Source organism: Cupressus sempervirens, chromosome 9, assembly GCF_028749045.1.
Source record: "Cupressus sempervirens isolate cs-2001-9-10 chromosome 9, ASM2874904v1, whole genome shotgun sequence".
NCBI lineage: Eukaryota > Viridiplantae > Streptophyta > Pinopsida > Cupressales > Cupressaceae > Cupressus > Cupressus sempervirens.
In genome coordinates this window covers 221,340,754-221,356,452 of record NC_143126.1, presented here as the reverse complement: position 1 = coordinate 221,356,452, position 15,699 = coordinate 221,340,754, and positions in this window count along the sequence as shown.

Here is a 15,699-nt window from a genome sequence, read left to right as displayed (position 1 = left end):
GACCATCCCAATCAGGAGTGTCTCCAAGGTGCCCTAAGCATATTTGGGTAGTCATATTCTGACTCTTGTAACTCAAAGCTCATGATTCCTATTGAAAAAATATCAAATGTTATAGGATTGTGATATTTATGTCTACAATAACCTCTCTTAGTTCTAAGAGATTCAAGTATTTTTGAAATTGGCACAACAATCTAGGTTGATTCCAAAACTTGTAGTGTTCCTTAGTGAATTGGTGCACCACTCCAAAACTTTTGAATCATTCATCATGGCATCATTTCATTGATGCTATTAGCTCTAGATGGCTAGATAAATCATAGTAACACCACTTTTTTTTCTATTGAGTCACTAAAAATTTTGTGAGCTCCCTTATTCAAAGTGTCTCCAACATGCCCTAAGAATGTTTGGAAAGTGATCTTTTGATGCTTGTAACTTAGAAATCATGAACCCTATCAATGAATTTTTGGATGCTACATGACTATGATATTGATGTCTATAATAACCTCTCTCAATTATGGGAGATTCATTTCTTATGTAAAAGTGATACAATGATCTTGGTCAATGCAAAACCTCAAAGTGTTCCTTAGTGAATTGGTGCATCACTGTGAAACTTTTAAACTATTTTCCATGCCATCTTTTTGTTAGTACTATTGATTCTAGATGGTCAAGTGAACCTCAATGACACCATTTTTTTCTCTGCAAAGTCACTAGAACATTCACAAGCACCACACATCAAGGTTCCCACAAGGTGCACTAAGCACATTTTAGCAATTATCTTTGAGGGTCATAACTCAAGCCCTTATTTATTTGTTTGTTCATTTTCTACCTGGTTAGTTGGTTGTTGAAAAATTTCAAGATATTTTCTTCTCTTTTGGTTGTTTTTTCAAAAGGAGGGATTTTGGTTTTGGGGTTGGTTAAATCTTTAGAGGAGTTTAATTATTTTCTATTATTGTGATATTGATTTCATAAACCATGTATAAGATTCCAATGAATGAGAATCTAGTTAACAAAACTCTAATGAACATGATAAAAATAAACAAGATTCCATACACTATACAAATACACATGCACAACAATTTACAATAATGCAATATATTAAAATATATAATCATATATAAATTTTATGCAAATGTATGTCAAGGTTTACATGCATATACAAAATATGGTGCATACCATCAAAATATGTCTATGAAATCAAATTTTATAATACATAGCATGTGCCCTAATGTATCCCTAAAAATCTACTATATCCTAGGCTATTGGAGGATCAACAAAATGGAGCCTCCTTGATGCACTCTCTAAATTTGCTAGATCTTGTATGACCAAAAAAGATAAAATCTAAGACAAACTAGTTAATTAAATCCTTTGTACATATCATATATAAATTTATTCAAATAAATATTGATAAAAAATAAAGGCAACTTCATTTACCTCTCTCCACACCTTCCTCCACCATCAAGAGTCCTTGCATATGTCCTCGACAAAGCATGCACCTCACTAAGTCCATTCTAAAGATGTTTGTATGGTTGTCAAATTGATCTACTACTTAAACTATAATGCTATTAATGATAACATAATAAATTAATAGCATAATCAAGAATTCAAATTATAATTTACCATAGGTGATCTCACATCAGAAAATCTCGGTTGAGTGAGAAAACAACAAAGCCTTGCTAATCCCCCTCCATCATGTAAGGTATTTCCTATGACCATTGAAAATTAATTTGTTACAATGATGACAATAATTTCTTTTTGATCTAAAAATATTAAGATAAGTAACAAATAAATGATAAATATACATACTATAGGGCTCTCACTACAAATGGAAGCACTTGAGGGTCTACGATGGTGAATTTGGGTGTGTATATCACCAGAGGCCACCCCCTATAAAACAACCAATGTAATAACATTTCATTAGTAAAAAAAATTTAAAAGTACATATCTATCTATATATTCATTTAATGACTTTAAAATATGTAGTTATATTCCCCTTGTTAATGGTCAATGATGCAACACCCTCACATTGTCCCCCACTGAAAGGGGTAACCTACAAGAGAAAAAAAGAGGGGAAATAATGTAAAATATAATATAAAATTGGAAAATAATGAATAATAAAATAATGCATGTTGTAAAGATCTCAAGGCCAAATGAAATGGTTGAAAGTGTGACAGTATCCAAATCTCTCATCTGGACATAAATGAGTCACATAATGTGCATAAGTATGAAGTTGTCTATTTTTTTAAATTTAATTTTGTTTTTTCTACATATGAATCTAGTTAAGGTTCTTGAAGTATTCTCATAATTAAAATTCTCCATAATAAAAAATTTGATGCTCCTTCAAGTTTTTCATTGAATCTAATTTGATTCACCATCACTGTACTTTTTGAATGAATTTAAGTCTAAATTATTTCCTTTTATTTGATCTATATATGTTAAGCTACAATATTATGTCAAGATAGATGGAATCTATTAAAGAAAGTACAAATATGAATGTTTGTGGTTATATTTAAATTTGACTTAGAAATTAATTCTTCTATATAATATCTTTAGATCCATAATTTCACATCAGATGTAAGATTCTTCTAAAATATATTGCTCTTAGCCTATGACTTTAGATAAACCATACAATTCATTGTATTGCAGAGATGGATATAATTGTCAACTCATAATTATCTGATAACTCTAAGTGTATGTTATCATGAAAATTTGGAGAAGAGAGGTAATTGCATGTTATTTTTTTTTATGCTTTTACCAACACTTCTCACACGATACTTGTATAAATGTAATGGTGTTCCCACATAGGGGCATGACACTATGTGGCTCATGCTACGTATGGTCATTACCCTGCATGTCTCATGCCATGTAGAGTCATGACCTTGCATGGCTCATGACACATAGGGTCATGACCCTATGTGGATTTAGTTTTACTATAACAAATTACAACCTTGATGATAATTGTGTCCTTTGTAAGTATCATCCTTAACACAGTTTAGGATTAACTATAATTGATCAACATCAGATTATAATATAGGTGTAAAAAGTTTGGATTAAAAAAAATTTCATATTCGATTATACTGTATAACTAATATACAACCAAAATCATTATAATTCATAGTATAAATCAATCTATTAGATGCTAGCATATTAAAAAGGATCCATTATGCATTTCCATTGGGATTTTGTAAGATTAAGCTCATTTTTCTAAGTTTCACTTAAGGGGGGTGTTGGTGTAATTAAATATTAATAATTACACTCACTTGAGGTTACTTAAGATAATGTATTTCCATATTAGTTTTCATTGAGACACATACGATTTTGAATTTTTTTAGCACATTATTTTGAATAAATCTGCTTGAGATGGAGCTAGTTATCATATCACACTAGATTATTTGTTAGATCTAACTTTTGTGTTCTTTTTGCATAATCATTCTCTTGTTGATTTTAGATTCAAGTAAAGATTGGTTTTAAAGGAGAAATGAAACCCAATCCAAAATATTATAAGAGATAGTCCAAATAAACCCATATTTTAAGACAATGCTAGAGGACAAACAACCAAGAAACTACCTTGTATGTTGTAAACAACCAAAAGTCCAAAAACTAAAAACTGAGGACTAATAAGATAGAATAGACCCAACCTAAAACCAAACCAACTACTTAAGAGCCTTGACAACATTATCCCCATCACATTCACCTCATCCATGGTGGTGGTTAGCTAATTCATGACCTTTGAGGAAGCCATCATTTTCCTATTAAGACTTTCCCTAGTTCTCTTGCCTAATCCCTTAGTAGCAGTCACCTTCTTTAAATTTCTTTCCAAGATCACATTGAGCTCAATACCATCCTAACCTTCCATCTTACCAATAATTTTTTTAATAATCTATTATGACAGGTTTCAACAAGATTAAGATAAAGGGGAAGGTTGAGATAAGAACCTGTTAAAGAAGAAATAGAGAAACTTAAAATACTAGAGATCTTAATCTTCCTTTCTTCTGATGTATTGAAAAAATATAAGGAAATTTTACTCCAATTCATTAGTTCGATAGTAGTAGCAGAATAAGAGTTCAAATCAGCCTTAATATTACGAGTCTCTCTAACTAAAATTTCTCTGTAGCATTCACCTCCTTTTCATTCCTTCTGTTGATCACATTGAGCTCAATAACTTCCATATGGGTTTTTCTTGTCATATCCTAGATTTTTTGAAAATAGGAATTAATCCTCTCATCACTCTCCTTGAGGATATTTATGGTTTTATCCTCCTAGAGATTAAAGTTCTCTAGGGATTTGTTACATTTTCTTTATTACTTATTCATCTTATTTTCTTCTTCTCCAAAACATTAACCCCTATTTCTAAGGGTGTGGATTTCATTATAAACCCAAGTATTGATAGAAATAAAAACATCCATTTATTCATTAGCCTTATGTAGGAATTCCAAGGAGGAAGGAAACAAACTAGTCTACACATTATAATTCTTTAGTATATGGGTTTCATTATGGTGATCGAAGTGATCTCCTTTAGACCTTGTAAGAAGGTGTTCAAAAAGGTGGTCAATAATAGTAATGACATGCGGAGTGTCCTTACTCTTCAAATTATGCTTCTTGTGGCCCCCCTCCTTACCTTTCATATGGCTACTCTTATTAATAGGGGAAGTACTTTTACCCTTGTTCTAGTAAATAGGTGCATCTTTCTTGTCAGACTTAAATTCCAGTTCCATACCCTTTGGATCATCTTTTCAAGCATTCTTAAGATCCCTAGTCTCCATTAAAACCTCTAACATGTTAATAGATTCATCTCTTAGCTCCATAACACTCTCATTATCATCAAGAATTATCTTACCTTTTTAAATCTTTGGTCCCTAAAAAGCCTTCCTTTTCCTAGTATGATACATATCTCACTCACCATTCTTAGTATTTTTAAATGGTCATTTATGGGAATGAACTTTGCAATATTCTATAAAAATTAGAATAAGCCCCTCATGAGGGATGGGAATGGAAAAAAAATTCTGATGTTGAATGACACTATTATTGAGGGAATTGACAATATAGTAAAGAAAATAAACATTATCCCCATATCCAAAATATTTTAGTAAAATTAAATTATAATAATCCAAATGGGTTTAACTAAGAGCTTTAGAATTAGTCCCACTCCTTAACCAATGAGTTTCTCTTAGGCTTTTTTTTTTATAGTTAGTCAAAGTTTAATCCTCTACTTTCCTATATTTGTAAAAATCCATGCCTTCAAAAGGAAGAGGAAAAATCTCTAAAATAAATTCAGGGATGAGGGTGAAAGTGATGCCATACATGGTATTGTACTCACCCTTACATCCTTAAAAAAATGTAGAAAAGTTTACCATTTGAAACCATGCAACCTTTCTAGGTAGATAGTAATTCCCCCATTCTATAGTTGTTCCCAAACAAATGGACTACTATTCCACTCCTCACAAGAACTTGGGTCTTGGCATTTTAGAGAACCCCCATCTATCTATAATCTCTTTGAAAAGAAAAATTACAATTTCTATAATTTTTAAATGCATTGTATCTATGTTCAATGATGAAGAAGAAAATGACCATAATAGCCCACCAAACTTGTGGGTAATAATTATAAATTAAGTCATACCACCTTCATCTTCAGGAAATAATACTTTGAATTTAAATGCTATTTCGTATAATTTATATCATACCTTTGTAAATTTCCCATGACACTATGTGTCTAATTGATCTTTATGATTTATTTTACCTCAATGTTAGACTTAATATTAGCATTCAAAATGAACACATGCATCACCAACTCTACCAAGTTGGTAATTCGATCAAGCACTATGTTAGCATCTCAATATGTTTGTTATATAGTGACACTCTCAAAAGAACTAAATATATGTTAAATGTATTTTTATAATATTTTTGATAGCCCACTTTAAATAGTGACTTACCAAGAAGGAAATTACAAATATTATTCGATTCTCCTTAGATTCATAGTTTCTTGTAAGTATGGGACATAGCCAATCTCACCACTTGAAGAGAACTAGTAGCTTCCACCACATGAAATGTATAAGATCCTAATGTGACCTCTAGGGCATCAATACAATTCTCATTAAAGTCTCTAATAGTCCTAACACAACCCATATGGTCTAGGTTAGCTTTCGAGTGCCATCAAAAGTTGTTTTCATCCAACTATCTAAGGGAGTCCTCCACACAACTTCACTTCTCAAATTGATTCTAGTATTTTTATATTAAAATCATATAGAGAATGATCAATTATATTAAAAACCTGATTACTAAACTTTCCATCTTTCACAATGGCCATGAAGTTCCATTTAATTGATCTAATAGTCTTGTTAGGAACAATCAAACCCATAGTCTCCATATCTCTGAATTCACAATGATTTTTTCTTTCTAGATATTCTAGAATAGATCAAAGGTAGTAAGGTCCTAGACTAGCCTATTATTCTCATTAGTCTCTAGACATACCTATTGGGAAAACTATTCCTAAGACTCCCTAGGAAAATTGAACTTAAAATTTGAAGACAAATAATAGTATCCCATACCTCTCAAAAAAATGGACATAAGAGAAAGATATGGATATAACAAGATCCTAATTCTTCTTACATTAAAAGCTTTTTTTTTTACCATTTTAAATCACCTCTTACATATTGTTGCCAAGTTTTAGTCTTCCCCCTTTTAATCTTTAGGTTATTGGTATAAGTAAATGTGTGAGTGAAAGAAACTCATGTCTAGGTTTGTTTAGGCCACTTACTTCTCATATTTCCAAGTGCTCCACTCTTTTTTCTAGGTCTCATTTGCAATACATTTACCTAATCTTTCTAATTGTGTTTCCTATTTTCTAGTGTGCACATGGATTAGGTGATTTAGGCATGGTTGGGGTGTGATACTATGTCCTCTCGATGAGAAGTAAGTGTTCTGAATATTATTCTCTACTATCTTTCCCTGACATTTCATATCTCACAGATTTCAAGTTGTCAAGTTAATTTTCCCATAAAGCTAGCTACACCAAGTGTGAATTTGAATGTTAAAATTGTGGATAGTGATTAAAAGGGTTGTGAATATAATTTTTCCAATGCCTAAGGATTTATGAAGCTATGGATAGAGGCCATGTTAATTCTCATTCAAATCTATGGAGATAAGATCAAATGTTGCTAGGGAATATGGATTTATGGTTTATTGTTGCATATTCATGGAAATGAACTTTGTTCATTCTATTTCTATGGTTGCATGATCTTGAGAAAATCTTAGTTTGAATGATCAATTAATGATAGCATAGGATTAAAATAACTATTCAAAGGATCATAATAAGTGAGGCATGCTCAAGGTCGAGCTTCAGGACCATCAAATCTAAATTGAAGGTTGAATGTTGTTTTCTATACCTTAGTTTGGAGAATATTGCTAAGAAAGGAGTTTTCCTCCAAAGGTAACAAAATATGCTATTTTTCTATGGGCTTTGAGGATACAAATTCAAGGTACCTGAAAAACCAAATACTCTTTGAAGATACTCAAATGATACTTTCGAAGAATTTTGTGTTGGAGATATGAATTGATTATGAAAGAAAAGCAATGTTAAAGCCTTTGGTAGAGAGTGGAAGAATGAATTGTGCAAGCTACGAAAAGATTACTTCTTGTGCTATGATTTTGAATAAAAGAAAAATAACTTTGCAAAAATGCTAAGTGTTTCATTCTCTCCCACATATGTTAATATTGTTAAGAATGTCTACATGTTAGATTCCAAAGCTAAGTGAGCCACTTTTTACAAAGCTAAGTATTTGTGTTCTCTATTGACTTTTAGTCATATCTCTTTACTTTAAGTAAATTAAGAGTGCTTCCAAGAACTTAGCATGTTGTGTGCAAATAAATAGAAAGTTTAAATAGCTACTACTCATGGAATTAAATTTAAATACAACAATTATAATTGTTCTCTAAACTTAATTTTGTTCATGTGGTGCCAACATTCTAATTCCTAAAGCTATTTCATCATATTTGCAAGAAATTGGTCTTTACAAGCTTATTTAATGACTATTTATCAAGAATTGTATCTTGTGAAGTGATAGTGAATGGAAATCAAAGTTTCTAGTTACAAAAGATTAATTGTCTTGAAGAGTGAGTTAAAATACTTTATAGATACATCCTCCAAGTTCTAAGATTTTGGTGATCTACATAGGAGGCTAAATTCCAAACCCATTCACCCAATCACTCTAAAACTCAAAGAGAGAAGATTGATAGAAGCAATAGGATTTTTAATGGTAGTTCAAGTACCAAAACTAGTGAAAGAGTGCATAGAGAGAGAGAGAGAGAGAGAGAGAGAGAGAGAGAGAGAGAGAGAGAGAGAGAGAGAGAGGAGAGAGAGAGAGAGAGAGTCCAGAAGTGATGCAAATTCTATTTCTATGTCAATCCATTCTCTTATCAATTAACAAGGCACTAATTTAGTTAGCATTTTCACATCCCTGCATCGGACAAATGTTGTGATATTGATTTCATGTCCTCTATTTCCATGTTTAATGAAAAAAAAACCCTTAGATAGGAACAAATGAAAAGGACCTAGTTCTATACTGCTCACTCTAAGAAGAACAAGATGCCGAAAAATCTATTTGTCACAAATCTGAAGTGAGAGGTTGTGGATATCCTCACACTTCTCCTTAGATTGAAAGCAAGAGTGGAGGATTTTGAGTTTATCGAGCATCACATTTTCCTGGTGCAAGTAATTTTAGCTAAGGATATGAAGATTGATTGGGCACAAATCATCTATGATGAGCTTGCCTTATGGTTATGGTTAACCAAAGGATTCAAGAAGTTCTACATGTCCACTTATTTAATCTATTCTTTAACAACCCACCACATGTGGCCTAGAATTCCTAGTATCCCAAATTATGATGAGCACACCAAAATTTGTAAATTTTACCTACATTTGCACCTGCGAAGAAGTTAAGAGGAGTACTTTATTTTTAATGATGCTTTAACAATGAGGTTGTGCAAAGAATTACAATGATGTTTGGAAAGGAGGTTCTCACTCGAGGCAATTTTGGCTATAAGCCACATTGGATGCTCATTCATCCAATTTTCAAGTTTCTCCTATTTGTGGATAGGAGCCTATGATGGTTTTCCCAAGAGGTTGCCCAACTGTTTAGAGGACAAGGTAGTTCTAGTTGAGTTGTGTCAACAAATGCTGGAGGTGAACACCCTATGTTCAAATGTTAAGAAGATTTTCAAGATACCATTCCTTATAGTGGTAGGCCCACATTCATGTGCCTCTGGATCAGATGCCCAAAATTTGGTGAAGAGTTTTGATGTCAAGATCAAAATTTTAGATTATGAGGTGCTCATGCCTCAATATGATCTAGTGAATTTTGTTACGGACCATATAAAGCTAGGATATCTAGATAGAAATGTCCCAAATATTAAAGACTTCTGGTTTAGGTGTCTCAATGAGTACGAAAATTGAGAGAGATTTTGGTCATGACTTACTATTGAGGAAATTAAATTATGTAATAATTTTGTCGATGTTTATTAGCTTGTGGATGATAGAGCCTACATGAGCCCCACATCTTATGAGAAGATCAAAGGCACATCTATCCTATCTACCCCATCTATAGACCTAGTCATTGAGAAAATGGAGGTCCTCATGTGGGGGATAATCAAAAGAGAACAAAAATGGCTGGAGTGGATTTGAGCGAGGAAGAAGAGGACTAGGAGCACCTTTCTATGGGTAGAGTATTAGCTAGAGTGAGCTAGTTAGTTGCATCCATGAACACAACATCCACTACAACAACATTTGTAGGGCTATCACAATCCATTGGACAAGGAGGGGACCAACCTCCAAAAAATAATGTGTCACTTACTCCTACTTGTGGAGCCAATCCCCTTCCAAACATTGGGAAGACTAGAGAAAAAGAAGATGACAATGATAAGGGGAAGGAACAAGAGAAATTAGTGACTAAGCCATCCTCCCCTATTCAAGTCATCAATTTGGATGTCGATACTAATCCCATGGATGGCTAAGAATAAGAAGGATCTCAATAATGGGATGCATTATCCCTTTTGGTAACCAAAGTAGTTGCCTTCCCTATTGGCCTTGAGAGAGATTTTGGTCATGACTTACTATTGAGGAAATTAAATTATGTAATAATTTTGTCGATGTTTATTATCTTGCGAATGATAGAGCCTACATGAGCCCCACATCTTATGAGAAGATCAAAGTCACATCTATCCTATCTACCCCACCTATAGACCTAGTCATTGAGAAAATGGAGGTCATGATGTGGGGGATAATCAAGAGAGAGAGAAAAAAAATGGGTGGAGTGGATTTGAGCAAGGAAGAAGAGGACTAGGAGCACCTTTCTATGGGTAGAGTATTAGCTAGAGTGAGCTAGTTAGCTGCATCCATGAACACAACATCCACTACAACAACATTTGTAGGGCTATCACAATCCCTTTGCAAAGGAGGGGACCAACCTCCAAAAAGGAATGTGTCACTTAATCCTACTTATGGAGCCAATCCTCTTCCAAACATTGGGAAGACTAGAGAAAAAGAAGATGACAAGGATAAGGGGAAGGAATAAGAGAAATTAGTGGCTAAGCCATCCTCCCCTATTCAAGTCATCAATTTGGATGTTGATACTAATCCCATCGATGGCCAAGAATAAGAAAGATCTCAATAATGGGATGCATTATCCCTTTTGGTAACCAAAGTTTGGTTCTAAGGAAGCTATTTAATCCATCTGCATTACAATTTTCTATTAATATTCTCTCTAAAAAGTGTTGGCTTGAGGAGACCATTGATAGGAAGAAGAGGAGATATGAGGATGCGAGCCCATCAAAGGACTTGATCACACAGGTCACCTCCTCCTAACCATCAAAGAAAGAAAAGAAGAAAAAGAATATTGCAGCACTAACCACAGATTGAACAACTAGCCATATGCTAGTTGAGATAGTAGAGCTTCAAAAAGAAGGAAGATTTCACAAGCTCTCAAAAGATGACTTCCAAATAAGAACACTAGATCTTGGCATTCAAATTCATGATTCCATGTTGAATATGTGGATTTCAAGAAATAAGAAGATTGAGGACAAGTTGGAAGAGCTAAAAGCAAAGAAGGAGATATTGAATTCCTCTAATAGAGCTATTAGAAGACATAAAGTGTACACTTGGGAGTACTTCTTCTAGTCAATTCAACCCAAATGCAAAAGAGAATAAGAACTTACTACTCAAGCTATAGGAAGAAATAAAAATTGGGTACGTAGATCAAGCATGGGTAGATCAAATAAATGCCCAAGGTCTCCCACTAGGTGAGAATCTAGGAAGCTTAGTACTAGATGCTCACAAGCCCAAAGAGGAAATTATAGATCATCAAACAACCATAGAGAAGACAATAGACAAGCTAATAGAGAAATTGACCCTTCTATAGAAAGTGGTAGATATGAAGACCAATGTGGCCATTACTCATGGGATTCTAAAGATTGGCCAAGAGTCACTATCCCACTAGAAGAAATCCTTGGAGTTTGTCACATAAAACTCAATGAGATCTACAAATAAACTAAAGGATGTACACAACCTAGTGTAAAAGATCATTAACAAGTTGTTTCAATACTTAAAGATCTTGCACATAGAGTCCTTTATGTCTACTAATGGCAAGTTCATGGACATAAAAAAAATGATGTCCAAGTTCTTGGAATTTTTTGATGAAGCCATTGACTCACTCAACTTCCAAGTGCTTAAGATCTAGGAATCATTAGTAATAGATGCAATCATCAAAAGAGAAATGGAGAAGTTCTAATCAAGAGTGGCCAGAATTGATGAAATTATAGAGATGCATGAGTACTAGATGATCCAAGCTGACAATATTCTCATTCTAGGCATCAAAGAGCTGGATAAAGTAACTGAAGCCATGTAATAATATAAGGCTAAATTAGTTACTTCTAAGAAGGTGTGATGATTTTGATGCTCTATCAAACATCAATCATTCTTCATGTCTCTTTATTTTATATTCATTCTTGACATTTTTCTTATATCTATAATGAAAAATGATTAGAGCATGTTCTATGTTTATATTATTATGTTCAAAGATGCTCTATTGAGTAGCCATCCAATGTAACCGGCCATTTTGAGAAGACCTATAAATGTAACCTTTTATGATGTAACTTAGATTAGAAAAATTTACTTCGAGAAAACCCCTATAGCTAGGACTACCATGTGAGACTCAGAGTTCATTTTAAGTTTTATTATTCATTTAGTTGAAGTGGAGTTTATGGAATGAATGTGTTAATGTTGAAAGTTGAATGAATATGAATAAACTTGTTTTTGTTTCCTTCATTCAATATATTGTATGCTCTACTCTCTTCGACATAAGCATGTCTTTTGTTACCTCTATTTTTGGTCATGAGTTGTGAATTTAGTTTAGTTGTTTGTATAAGGAAGCTAGGAACTAGCATGTGGAGTAGTTGAAGGATAGACAACCTATGTATTGTCAAAACATTGGCTAACTCTATAACCTAGGAATTAATTATTTCACTATCTTTCCTTTCTTCCTATTGTCATAATTATTCTTGTATGTTTCCTTTTCTCTTCATTATTAGTCTAAGTAACTTGCATCTTGTGAGATAATACCCCTTCTTTGCCTAGGTTGTTTAAAGTGTTGAGCAACTTGGTTTTTGCATCTTCTACTCTCTAGTTAAGAGCATACCCCAAAACCTAAAAAACAAATTCATTAAATATCTTGCACTTATAAGGAAGTTGTACCTTTAAATTGAGGGGTCTTTGATAGATCACTACACTTACCCATTTTGTTGTTAATTTTGTGTTTTCCAAAAGCCTTTGGGCAAGTAAAGAGTCAAGGTATAAACCAACTTATCAAGGAAGACAAATTGTTAACCAACACATATATTATCCAAAGTCAAAATTTAATTTTGAATCATAATCCAATAGAAAATGCCTTTCTTAGGAGTCAATCCCTTAGGATAGGATGAGGCCCAAAAAGGACAATCACATTTTAAAAGGAGGTTCGTGATGATAGAACAAATAGAGTAAATTTCATTTGGGTTAGGGGACCAAATTGGAGAACTAAATGCCTCCATATCAACCCTCCAAACATTTTTAAAACCTTTTTGAATTTATCCTAAACTAGATTTGATAGAAGGTAGGTTGACCCACTTACTGTTGATCGAATAGTCTAAAACCATATTACCATAAATATTTTATAGTGGTTAATTATGTCTTGGCTTTAAAAAATATCCACCAAGGGAATTTATTTTATCAAATCATCTTCCCAAAATCTTATTATATTGTCATTCTCTAGTTTCCATATCACATCAGCTCCAACAAGAATTTTAGTATCTAGCACATAACTCTTCTATAGGAGTGATTATCTAAATTGGGGGAGAATAGGAAAACAAGAAGAAGATGAGAATTGTAAAGGTATTTCTTTTACAAATGTAACTATTTTATCACCATGCATCCTCCATATTACTCTGGTAGTAATGTTTTATTTTGGACTTTAATAGGTTCGATCCCAAGACCTTCCATAGTCCTTGGCTTATGGACTTGGTCCCAATAAATAAGAGGTAATCTCTTCGTCTCCTTGGTTCTTGACCAAACATTTTTTTTATGAATTCTTTCTAGAAAATCAATGGACTTAATAGGAATTTTAACCAAAATGAAGGTATAAATTGGGAGATTTTGAAGACAACTTTTAAGAATAGTGATTTTTCCATCTCTATTAATAGATTCCCTAACTTGTCAAGTTACCATTAAATTTTCTTATAAATCCATTATGAAATATTTTAGGGGGCTTACGATAAAAGGGGAGGGTCGATATAAGAACCTAGAAAAGAAGAAATAGAGAAACTTAAAATCGTAGATATCTTAATCTTCCTTTATTATGATGTATTGAAAAAAAATAAGGACATTTTATCCCAATTCACTAGTTGGCTAGTAGTAGTGGAGTGAGAGTTTAGTATAGCCTTAATAATGCGAGCCTCCCTAACTAAATCTTTTCATCATTTAAAATCCTTGAAAATTAATTGGGGTAAGAATTAACCTAGATAGTCAACTATAATAGGAAATAAAATGGATGAAATTGGGTCACCCTGCCTTGATCCTTGAGAAGGTTTGAAAAAATTGGAAGAAGTAACATACACAATCATAGCAGTAGAAGTTATAGAAAAGAATTGATTGATGAATTAGGTTGGTATGGATTCAAAACCAAAAGCAAAGAGAACCTTTAATAGGAAATCCCAATCTACTCTATCATAGGCCTTAGAGAGGTCCAACTTCATAAGAAAACCATGTTTTTAGGATCTAACTAATGAATGAATATTTTCATGCACTGCAATAGTAGAGTCATTTTTTTCTTCCAAACAAAAAGATGTTCTACTAGAAGGATATTTTAACACATGAAAAAATCTTCAAAATATGTAAAGTAGGTATTTTATAAATTATCTTTTATAAAAGATTGCATAAACTAATAGGTCTAAAATGATCAAGAGAGTCAATGTCAATTATCTTAGGGATTGGCACCAAGAAGGTAGAACTAATCTCTTTTAGTGGCATTCTAGAGCCATAGATCTCCTTAAAACTATTTGAGACATCCTTACTAATGATATGCCATTTTTTTGGAAAAACACCATGGGGAAACCATCTGAACTAGGTGCCTTTCCCCCCTCAAAAGATATTACTATATTTTGAATTTTCCATGATGAAGGAATAACATCTAGAATTATATTCTAACTATCATTCACAAGCATAGGAATAGAATATAAAACTTTTTCTTGATCTCGAAGATACAACTATGAGTATAGGACAAAAGGCCAAAGAGTCCCTTATCTCAATAGTGCTAGCATCATCTTTATTAACACTTCTAATGAGATTTTTTATCTGAATGATCCTATTGAAAACCTTGTGCTTAAGAGTAGTAACATGGAAAAATTTAGTATTCTTGCATCCTCCCTTCAAAAAAAAATTTATGGACCTGTACTTCTAGAACATCTCCTCCTTAGCAATGATGTTGTGATATTTCACAAGGAAACCATCCAATTAGATTTTGTCCTAGAATTCTTTCAACTCTATTTGAATAGTATATTTGGTGTTTAAGTTGTCCGCATAGGTATTTATGTTCCATTTTTTAATGCTCTTCATAAGATTATTGAATTTATTTATCATGCTAAACATGGGCATAATCTACACACTTCTATTCCACCATGTTTTGAAGATATCTTTAAAGTTTGGATGCATAATCCAGATTTTGCAAATTTAAAAGAATATTTTTTCTTTCTATTAATATGAAAAGTAGATAAAATAAAAGGGAAATGATCAAGACCAACCTTGGAGCAAGAGGAAAGAGATAAAAACTACCTCTATGGTCATGCAAAATTAGAGCCTAATCCAACTTGACTTTCAAATCATCTAATCTCCAATCCTATTGTTAGACCAACTATACTTCATTCCCCTTAGCTCCAAATCCATTAGGGCCTCTTGACTAATAAAGTCCATCAAATCACATCTATCATTCTACTTATTTGTAATCCCTTCTGACTTTTCCCTTTCATGTAGAAGAGTATTAAAGTCCCCTATTACAAACTAACTAAGGTCTTTGAAAGAGCATCTTGATTCTAAAAGACTAAACCAAATTGTTTTCTTGAGAGATTTATTGTTAGGAGCATAGAATTTTGATATGGACCTATAATTTTTTTCCCTTATTTGATGTAGTT